The following is a 12,263-nucleotide window of genomic DNA, read 5'->3' as shown; positions in this document are numbered from 1 at the left end:
TCCTTTTAAGGCTCTCCACTATGGGCACATGGTCAGATAAAGACCTTATTAAGTAGCCAGAATTGGAGGTGGAGAGCTGGATCATTGGATGAGGAAGCATCAATGACTCTGGATAAGTTATTTGGCTTCTGCTGCTCAAGTCTGGCTTGGGGCTGTCTTCTCTTTACCTGTCCTGAGGTTAGAGCACCTTAGTAGTATCCACGTATCCTGTGAAGCCCCACTCACAGGGCTGTAAGGCTTGAGGGCAGGAACCACATTCAAGGAAATGGGAGGGGCTTCCATACACCTGGTCCCATGCCAAGCGCTGGGCATATGACTTAGAAAATAGGCATTGCCCCAGCCTTCATGGAGCTTACAGTTGAACATTAGTCATATAATTAGACAAAGCTAATAATCAGCTGCTGGAATGCTCTTTGAATATATAGTAGTAAAGAAAGTCTTGCTGGAAAGCAGTGGTAATTGGCCTCTGATCTGAGGGATGAGATGGAGTTAAGTGACTGAGTGGAGAAGAGGGGTGAATGATGTTTGCTCTGCCTTCTAACGCTATTCTAAATAAACTTGTTCTCCCTTCCACATGAAAGCCCTCAAATAATATATATACATTTTTCATATTCATGCTTGTTTGTTTTCTCTTTAACAAAATAAGGAGAGCATGCTAAGGCCAGCCCCCACTCTGACCATCGAAATCTTCTTTCCCTGGGTAATTCCTAATTTGTTTGCTGATGTCCCAGTTGAATTGGTAGAGTGTCAATTCAAGAATGGAGCTAACAAAGGTAGAGAAGAAAATTAGCATTTCTTGAGCACGAATACGTCAGGTACTTTATATACGTTCACATTTACTCTCCCAGTAAGTGGGTAGTTATCAACCAGCCTTATTTTACAGATGATTAAACAGGCTGCAGAATGGACTGAAGACCACACATTATAGGTGGTGGAGCCAGGTCTTTCTGAGTCCAGACCTTGTCATTTCCTCTCCATCACACACTGCATCCATGCATTTGGCCGTCATCCATCTGTGTAGCTTAAGGCGGCATTAGCTTTTTCAACAACCATGTCATTCTCTTGGCTCCTTTTGATTTTATGGACAAACAAAATACCAGGTCTTCCTACATGTGTGTACATGCGTATTTGTATGCACACATACATACCAGGACTCCAGTACCTTTTTTTTTTTTTTTTTTTTTTGGTGCAATTGATTGTTTAGATTCAAATTCAGTGAGACTTTTTGTTAAATCCCTATTAGAATTCATCTTGCTGAGTTTGAAAAATCTTTCCAGTCTGTTGAGAGATTTCAAGTACGGATTTCTTTACCCCGCGTGGAGCTGTTCCTACAAGCTTTGGGTGATGTAGTATGTGTGTACTCTGTGTTCTCTTTTAAGTCCTGGTTGTTCAAAGTGAGCCAATAAGATTATACCACATATTGAGAATCAGAGTTCCTGTATTTTCTATTTCCAAACTCTCAACTGCTTTTCCTGCCTGTCTGTGCTTAACAATCCAAATCTACAGCCCCACTGAACTACCTGAAGTTGTCCTAAGTGCTCAGTGCCTGCTTAGGTCATTACTTCTGGACATCCTCATGTGTCCATGTCCTCTTCTTCCTTTGAACTCTTACTCCTCAATCTAGAATACTGCCTTCCAAAGCCCCCTACTCTCAAGCTGAATTAACTGCTCCTGCTGTGTTTCCTATGACCAGAAGTTATCCCTATTGTGGCACTGGGCTGTACAATACTCTCCTGATCTTTTTCCTGGAAAGACTGAAAACAGCATTACCTTTCCTATCTATGAAACCCAGCCCAACACATCATATATTTTAAGAACTCAATGTGTGTGGGTTGCATTAGCATGTTTTTAACTGAATCAGGTTGGTTTGCATAGGGCTGCACTCTGCCTTCAGTGTAATGATAAAGCAGGAAGCAGGAAGTGAGTGTCCTACAGACCGTCTTTTGACATCGATGAGCAGGTCAAGAAGGGAAATACCGGTCTTTTCTAATATGTTGTGTGCCAGTTTCTGAAGAAGTCTTCCCTTCACACTTTCAAAAGATTCCTCTCTATCCATATTTAGTGCCTCAGAGAACAGTGACACTGAAAGTAGCTGGTCAGTTCTGTCATTCTGCCAGCACAGAGAACAGCACAGGAAGCAACCACGTCATTTCCCAGTTTTGAAGAAGTACTGATGTGGCTTTCTGCATTGCCAGCCACTGACCCTGCACCTGACCGAAGACCCTGGAGTGACACCTGGAGAACAGAAAATATGAGTCTGGAACATGACATGGTCACTAATTCCTAGACCTTCCAAGCACTTTTATCATGATCAGATTTAGATTTAACCAAGATAGTTTGAGCATCCAAAGTGTGTGCTAGATTCTTCCCTAGTCAATCTTGCATATTCCTTAATCCTATTACAGTCCAATACTATTATGCTCATTTCAGGGATGGAATACTTCCGTTTCAGAAAGCAAGTCACTGCCAGGCCAACAACAAGGCATCAAAGGAACACCTACAGCGTCCCTGGAGTCACCTCACCCTCACTTTAGGGACACTTAGGGGACCCAATGAGAACCTTTCTTTGCTCTGTTCCCCACAGCACCCAACTCTTTTCTGTCTGTGTCCACAAGTTGGTAATAATTTTCCTTCTTCCTGGAATGTCATCTGATCTACACCTGCACTGTGGATCCATCTTTGGCTGTAATTTATTTGATGGTATTTGTCAGTTACTTTATATACTTCATTTTAGTTTATCTTTATAAATTCTTGCAAGGTAGGTATCATTAGCCCCATTTTTTAGGTGAGGAACTTGACGCATAATAAGATTAAATAACTTGCCCCCAAAACATAGCTCATAAAGAGCAGAGGCAGCGTTCAAATCCAGTCTGTGCAACCCAGACACTGCTTTTCATCACTAAGCTCCACCATTTTGCTAGGTGAGCTGCTATTCATCCACAAAGCCTTCCTTGATCTTCCAGTAAACACAAGTTCCCCTTTGGAAAACGGTATTTTATGAAAACTGGAAGCTCTGGAACCTGACTGTTGAGATTCAGTCCCCAGCTCTGTCAGTTACTATTGTGTTATTTCTGGCAATTTACTTAAGTTTTTTCCCCCCCATTTTCCAGATGTATAAATTGAAATGTTAACAGTACCCACTGAAAGAGATGGTTGTGTGTTAAGTGCGTAAATTTAAGTAAAGCATTTAGAAGACTGCTCAGCACATGTTAAGCACGTCTAGGAGTTAATAACATTACTAAGTCCACCAATGGCACAGTCCACTCTCCCCTGCGTGGTCTATATTCCTTATTATACTGAGAGGTAACTGAGGCAGGGATTTTATTTTAATCCGATTTATATTCCCATACACAAAGGTGCAGAGTAGGAATTCAATAAATGTGTATTGAACGTTTGGTAAAATGAAAGACCAGAAGGATTCACCAAGACTGGCATCGTCTACATCAGATCTCTAGCTAATTTGCCCGAAAGTTGAGTAATGCTATCAAGCAACTTATGCTAGCAAATAACTGATGATAATGAACTATTAAGCCATCCAAGTTTCCTCCCATTTCATACCCCGGGCTATCTGAATTTGAGAAGAGGATTCCATTATCCATTCTTACAACAAACATTTATTGAGCATTTACTATGTGCTGGCTACTGAATACACACACACACACACACACACACACACACACACACACATACACACACACACACACTAGGACTCAGTTTCCTCAGCTAAAAACTGAGAAGATTCTTTAAACAGCATTTCCAATTCTAAGACCCTCTCACTTGAAGAGTACAAGTCTATTTTTTATTTTTATTTTAATTTCAGATGAAGAACAAAAGCAAAAGAAGAAGGCATCCCTTTATCAGAAACATAAACCATCATGGTATTAATATACACACGTCAAAAGACAAAACTGGTTACCATGAGAAACCACCCTCTCTTGCCAGTGCTTAATGAAGACACACGAGTGCTGGAGTGCCAGAGACAGCTATTACAGGTTATTATCTTCTTTCCAGTTAAGGGCACACATTCTATTTTGCATTTCTGAATATGCATGAGCAGCTCTCAGCTGAAAAAGAACTTCGCCAGTTGTGACAAGGCCCTCACCAAAACTGTGACATGAGTGTTAACTGAAGAGGAAGTAGAGTTTCCTTTTTCAACAGGAAGGTTGAAGAGCCCTCAAAATATCTGCCACGTTTTCCTGTTGGCTTCTGTGGGCAAGTGTCTCACTTTCTAACAATCATCTCAAACAAAATCAGTTTAGACTGGCTTCCCTTGGCACGGGGGCGCTCTGTGACATGGCTAACAACTTTTGCTTTGTATGACAGTGGAGACAATACTACGCTGAGAGCTGAGAGACCAGGGTACACATCATAGATCTGCCATTAATTGTCTGTCTCACTGAGCAAACCACTAAGCATCTTCGAACTGAAATCTCCCAATATGAAATAAACATGATGAAGCCAACTCAATGTTATTTGAGAAAAGGATGAGATTATGACTGTGACAGCACTTTGATAGCACTGAAAGATCATCAAATCCAATAGGGTTTTACTGAATGGTTTACTCAGATAAATATGAGATTGAATTATTGCTGAACAGGTTGGAATGCAAATAATATTATTATTGATTGATTATACATATTCAAATAATGAGTTAGGTTGGTATAGAAAGTAAAACAATAGCCACAATAGATGGTCTGCAAGTGCTGTGGCAGCACAAGTTCCAGACCAGTTAGGTAAGAATGTACCACTCCCAGTTACATAAATGCCACAGTATATCATGAGGGTCTCTGCAAACTCCACCTTGTTAGGGTCACTGAATATAAAGACTCACCACACCATCCTAATCCACACATGCCATCAGATTCACCTGGAAAGATATAGGAAAGGAACCAGAGCTGTGAACAGCATAGCACCAGGCATTTCTCTTCTGCAGGAGTGAGCTATCTCTTTGACCACCTCTCGCCTCATCCCCCAATCAGGATGCTGAGTCAAGGCCAAAAACCAAGATCCATACTGAACAGGTATGAGAGGCTTAATTTAATATGTCACGTTCCATGAAAAGCAATATCTTATAACAATTCCATAGGAATAGCTTCCTGAATCACCACAGTTATGTGCCCGGTTACAAAAGCCACTGTACTCAGGGTAGTCCCACGCCATAGAATGTCAGGCAGATATGTGTAGTTCTCCAGGTGCATTTTATCAGTTAGAAGATATTTTTAACTACAAAACACTACCTAGGGACATAGTTGACATTCTTACCCTGATTAGATACAAGGAAAACACAACAGGACAGCTAACTGGAGGTCAAATTCTCATGCATTAGGGGAAAATAATTCATTAAAGTTCTGTTTTAAAAAAGCTTTTTGTTGAAGCTTTCCTATAGTTCCTTTGAACAGCAGTGCTTCTTACCAACAGTTCTCAGTTTAAGTCCACATTCCTCCTTACCTAGAGGTCAAGGCTCATCATGTGTCTTGTGCTTTCTTTCATACCCCATCTTCCAAAAGTGGGCAGAGCTATCAATTCAATACAACACTGATTATGCCATTCCTCTGCTTAAGTCTCTTCAAAGGCACTTAAACTTCCTTGTACACAAGAAGCACTTCAGAACAGCAGAATAAAGACATCCAAAATTCCACTTCTCCATAAATGCAAAAATCACAGTGGCAAAAAAAGTTCAAAAGCAACTTTTGCAAAACCCTGGAAATGAGCCAAAGTCTTACAATAATATAATGAACACTTATTCCAGAAAAACTGCTGAATCCTGGTAAGAACAGCAAGATTTGTTCAAGTTTAACTTGCCCTATTCCCATCACTCTTTCCCCAGTTCCATGGCAGCCTTGAAAAAATTCTCACTATTTGAGCTGTCTGGAAAAAGCCCCATTCATTGGTTTGTCTTTAGTTGATTTGACTCAGAATTAACCAAGAAAAAAGAACCTACCCTCAGAGTTTTTGTTGAAAACAATCAGAGGCAGTTGTTTAACACTGTGACTGCCTGAGACTACATTACTTGTTGGGGCAAACACCAAGCTGGCCCAAAAACTTAAAATGAAAATCTTGGAACAGAGATGTTCATAGGATCTTTGATAAGTTCTGACATATTCCTGGCCATATGCATGTGCAGGACCCTAATACCTTACCTCTTGCTGACTTTTAGGCTTTGTGCAAACACAAAGTCTTGTCAACTGCCGGAGCTTAGAAGGTATGTACTAACAAATACAGAACCCCTTCGCCAAGGGGATACTTATTGGTTCAAAGCATTTAAGATTATCATTTTCCAATCATTAGCTGCCCACAAAGGTAATTGAGTAGAGATTTCCATGCATGCACACAACAAAAAAGATGGATTTTACACAATTAGTCTAGAAAATGTACTAAACAAACAAACAGCAACAGCAAAAATAATAACTACAAACAGCAATATTAATAACAAAGCCTGGTAGGGGAGAGAATTTGATTATCAAAGTTACCATGTTATATAGTACTTTAAATATTCAGTTTTCAAAAACAACAATAAAAAAATAAGAGATATGTAAACAACAATGTATGATCCATACTCAGGAACAAAAGACGGTCAAGAAAAACTATCTTTGTGAAGCCAAATGTTGAACTTGCTAGACAGATACTTTAAATTATCTATTTTATATGTTTTAAGAACTAAAGAAAACCACGTCTAAAGAATTAAAGGAAAGCATGAGAACAATGTCTCCCCAAATGCAGACTATCAATGAAAAAGATAGAAGTCATAAAAAAGAAGCAAACAGAAATTATAGAATTGAAAACTATAATAACTTAAATTAAAAAAATCTCATTAGAAAGGGCTCAACAGAATATATGGGCTGGCAGAAGAAAAAAATAGTGAATTCATAGTTTCTCTGTTGGAATTATCCAATGTGAAAAATTAAAGAAGAAAAAAATGAAAAAAATTTAACAGAATCTAAGGGACCGTGGGACACCATCAAATATGCATATGCCTAATGTATAATGGGAATCACAGAAGGAGAAAAGAGAGGAACGAGGACAAAGATAATTTAAAGAAATAATGTATGAAAACTTCCCAACTTTGATGGAAAATATTAATCTATACATCGAAGAAACTCAAACCATAAGTGGAGAAACTCAGAGAAATCCACATCTAAACACTTCATAGTCAAACTGTCAAAAGACAAAGACTGAGAGAATCTGAAAGTATCAGGAGTTCAGAAGCACTTCATCACATACAAGGGATCTCCATAAGATTAACAGTCGATTTTGTATTAGAAACTATAACGGCCAAAAAGCAGTGGGATGACATATTCACTGTGCTGAAAAGAAAAAGAATATCAACTAAGAATTCTATCTCCAGCAAAATCATCTTTCAAAATAATAAAGGAAAATTAAGACTTTCCCAAATAAAAAAAAAACTGAGAGAATTCATCTTTAGAAGACCTGCCCCTTGAGAAATACTAAAGTGACTCCTTCAGGCTGGAATGAAAAGACAATAGAGGGCAACATGAATAACATGAAAAAATATAGAACACATAGGTAAAAGGAAATGCATAGGTAATTATGGAAGACTTTAGTACAAGTTTCATTTTTGTTTGTAACTTTTTTCTTCTAACGGATTTAAAATTTAACTGCTTAAAGCAATAATTAGAAACATGTTGATGGGCTTGACGTGTATAAAGATGTAATTTGTATGATAGTAATAGAACAAAGAAGGGGGAGAAAAATGGAGCTGTTTTGGAGCAAAGTTTTGAATTCTTTTAAAATTAAGCTGTTTTTAATCTGAACTAGCACGTTTTAAATTAAGATGTTAATTATAATTCCCAGGGCAACCACTGAGAAAAGAACTTAATAAATACAGTAAAAAATGAATAACAAGGAAATTAAAACCATGCGGTAAAATAAGTCCATTCAACACAAAATTATGCAGTAGTGAAGAAATAGAGAAGCAGCTATAAGACATACAGAAACAAACAGCAAAATAGCAGATGTAAATCTTACCTTATCAGTAATTATATGCTCTGTAAATGAATTAAACATTCAAATCAAAAGGCGGAGATTGGCACAACGAAAACAAATACTGTTCATAAAAGTTAAATACTGTCCATAAAAGATATACTTTAGATTCATAGACAAATAGGTTGAAGACAAAAGTATGGACAAAGACATATCACGAAACAGCAACCAGAAGAGAGCTCAAGTAGCCATAACATCAGACAAAATATACTTTAAGGCAGATGTTATTAGCAGAGACAAAGAAGGTTGTTTTATAATGACAAAAAGTATCAATCTATCAGAAAAATATCATAGTTACAAATATATATTCACCTAACAAAAGAACCCCAAAATTCATGAAGGGAAAGCATCTTCAAAAGTCCCTATTTACTTTCAGGATAAAATAGAACTTCTGAGCCCAGAACACTGATAACAAATGATGTAGTCCCTTCTTTGTTCTATTCCCAGCCTTTTCTCCTGCCAGTTTGCTTACCACCCCATGCTCCATGCATAAAAACACTTTAATTTTCTTCCGAGTTTTCTTTTTCCATCTTAACTTTTGCACAGCCTATTGCTTCTGCCTGGTAGGCTCTCATTTCCCTACAAGACATCTTTCAAGTCTTAGCTCAAATGTCTTCAAATAAGCACCGCCTGACCCTTGCTGGGTACAACAAAATATGCTCTCCTGTGTGTATCCATGTTCTTTGTTGTTACTTCTATTTAAGTCTGATTCAATCATGTTTGTCCATTTCACTCAACTCGGAATCACTGGAAAACAAAAAACGAGGTTCCAGTAGCCCTTGTGAAGCCAGGGACCAGTACAGTGTTTAGCACGGACTATATTACCCCCCAAATAAATGCTTGTTAGAGATACATGAATAACAGAGAACATAAGAACAGACCATAGACTGAAGTGGCTGAAACAACAGAAATGTATGTTCTCGCAGTTCTGGAGGCGGGAAGTCCAAGAACAGGGTGCCAGTAGGGTCAGATGTTGGTGAGGTCTCGCTTCCTGGCTTGCAGACAGCTGCCTTCTCATGGTGTGCTCCCATGGTTTCTGCTGGGTGCACGCACACAGAAAGGGAGAGAGAGAGAGCTCCTCTTTGTATAAGGCCACCAACTGGCTCTAATTAGGACTAAACACTTATGACTTAACTGAACTTTAATTACCTCCCACAAGCCCTATCTCCAAATATCACCAGCCTGGAGATTAGGGCTTCAATCTATGAATTTGAGAGGGACACGATTCGGACTGTAGCAATGGATAATAGTATATTCTGTTATGTTCATGTATAAGAGTAGGAAGTAGGTTAAACATCATTAACTCAGCACGGTCCCCTGCCTTTCTGTGCTCGCTCACTTTGGAGCTGGTGTCCTTGACCTTGTTCTTTGAGCGGAGTTCCCAAGGTTGGAACGATGTCTTGACTTATCATTGGTAATCCACTTGATTTGCATAAGAAGACTCTGGCCTCTGCCTGACAGTGGTAGAACTAGAAATGTACCAATTAAATGATTGTTCTGCTTATCAAATCCTCGCTAGAATATATTGGGCAGGAAGAAATTTTCTCCCCTCCTGTTTTTCATGAATATACATAGGATTGAAACATTGAAACCAAATACACGTTAGTCAGATTCTACAACCAATGTGAAGGTGGATCTAATTTATCTTTTTAAGATGTTAGGGCCTGAGAAAAAATAAGGGAACAGAGAGATGACCGAGTCACCAAATATTTACCCAATGCTTAACAGTTTAGAAAGAACATACTTGTACTTCTCCTTGCAAACGAGGGTGTTTTAACCATCATTACTTCACAGATCAGACTCTGAAATGCTCATTTTCCCCTCAGAAAATTCAGCTCTTAAATCACCCATGGCTTTAACTAACGCCATCCACCAACGCTACAGTTAGTGTTTCTCTACTGCCGTTAGCTACCTCGAAAAGTCAAAAGCCGAATTTTTGTTTTGCTCTGCCTTTTACACATTAATGTGACGTGTATTAACTTTACCTCTCTGCTCACCACTGTCACGTGAGTTGGGCAGAAGGATTTTTCAGGAGACTAAATCAGGGAAGGCTCCAGCTGATAGAGTTGAATTCTGAGCATCAGCAGCCTGTCATCCGAGGAGTCACGGTGTCGGTGGCCACCAGGGCTCATCCATCCTTGCTGTCTTTCCTATCTGGTACCTAATACTCTCACACATTATTGGTGAGAGAGCAAAATTGTGGAGCTAATTTGGCTAACAGTTTGGCGGTTCCTCTAAAGAACGAAAAACCCATGGCCACACAAAAGCTTTTACACAAATATTCACAGCAATATTATTCTATGAATCGTAGACTATTATCGGTCTACAGTTCTCTGGGAAACTGAACCCAATCCCTGAACTGGTTGAGATGCCTCTGTCTGAACTTCTTTTGTCCCTGACAGGCAGGGTTATGGGTGCACTAGTCATCGTGTAGGACAACTGTGTTTGTAACAGGTCCCTGCCACTCAGGGTGACAGCCCCCTAGGTCTTACCTGTCCTTATCTTCAACAGTTGGCAGAAGACCTGGGCCACGGCAGGTGCTATGAATAGACCGCATTTTATTTGTGCGTTCCTCAGTGGATGTGTATTTGGGTTGTATCCACTTTTTGGCTACCGTGAATAATATTGCTGTGGATATTTGTGTAAAAGTTTTTATGTAGACATAGGTTGCCAATTCTTTAGAGGAACCGCCAACTGTTTTCCAAAGTGGCTTCACAATTTTGCGCTGTCACCAGGAAAGTGTGAGAATTCCAATTTCTCCATATCCTCACCAACACTTGTTACTGTCTGACTTTTTTATTCTAGCCCTCCACGTGGGTGTAAAGTGGTAAAGACTTTATATGTGTTTTCTGATACTTATGTATTTTCTCACAGGGTTATTGTATGTATGTAAAAGCACGTTTTCACCAGCAAACAGCTACAAAATATTTGCATTACTATTGGTGCTACTATCATAAATAAAATATTAGGCAAGATTCTTCATTGCGAACAAACAAACAAACATAAGATGGAAAGAAACCATCTCTGATAAAGGCAGAAAGGGAATTCTTTGGAAGAATAGAGGCAATCCCACAGAATGAAAAAGAAGGATGCAGAGCGTGGCTCAGAAGACCGGCGGGACCCATGACAAGCCAAGAGATGAAAACAAACACCTGGGTCCCTCTGAGGGGCCTGCTGCCACCAGCACTTCCAGGTCAATCTGGTACCCTATCCCTTGCCACTCTGCTCCCAGCAGCCACTGCTCTGGTAATAAACAAGAAGCTTCCCCCACCTCTTACATCTCTTGCCCTAGACTCAAAGTTCTGGAAGGAAATATTCAATTTCCGTCATGAGGCCGTTTGCCCACTGAGAAGAGGAATCACTTCCCTCCCTTGGGCTTTCATGGTCCAATCAGAGCCCACATTCTCACTGTGGATAACATATTTAGGAGCATATAACGTGCTGCCAGGCACCCCATAACAGTTTAGTAAGTATAGTTCTGTTCTTTTTCCTCTCCCTGTGGTGAGTGTGTCTTAGGAAGAAGAGTCAGTGCTCACTAATAACTACCGTACTATTCAGAAGGTGTGGTGGGGTCCAGAAAATTCTGTGCACCAGCCGAGCATAGCTGATGTCCAGCCCGTCTCCTTTCCAGGCTCCTCTTTGTTTGGGGTCAGTGTTTCCTAACCCTGCCACACACTAGAGTCACCTGTGGAGCTTTTAAAAATACTCATGCCTGGGCCCTTTACCTAAATATTATAATTCAATTGGTTTAGGGTGGAACCCAGGATCAGTAGAGACTTTAAAACTCCCCCAGAGTGATTCCAGTGTGTGGCCAGGCCTGAGAACCACAGGTCTGAGGAAAATGGTGACATTTGATCCATCAGTGTTCGTTCCTTCTCAAAGCACCCACTTCTCAGTCTCTATAAATGGGGATGTCAGGTGTACCTGTAACACAAAGGGAACTCGCCGAGAACCTCTGGAGAGGAGGTGAGAGGAAACATTCAGGTAGAAAAATCATCTCAAAAGTCACTGAAGTACTTAACCAGCTTCCCTACTTGGAAAGCAAAGAGGGAACAATTTTCTAACTTGCTAATAAACGTTGCCTTTAGCCAGCTGTCAAATATACAAACAGATTCATTTTTCATTCTAATTGTTTGGGGATGTTTTTCCTGGGTTGCATGATTATGTGGCTGGAAATCCTAGTTCTGCGTGGTCATTAACTGATATTCAGGCTGATAAAGATTCTCCCAGCCCAGAGCCTCCTGCAATGGTGCAATGGCTGG

Source organism: Rhinolophus sinicus, chromosome 6, assembly GCF_057876585.1.
Source record: "Rhinolophus sinicus isolate RSI-liver-muscle chromosome 6, RSI-T2T, whole genome shotgun sequence".
In the NCBI taxonomy this organism is placed as follows: Eukaryota; Metazoa; Chordata; class Mammalia; order Chiroptera; family Rhinolophidae; genus Rhinolophus; species Rhinolophus sinicus.
Note: the sequence above shows the minus strand (reverse complement) of the source record.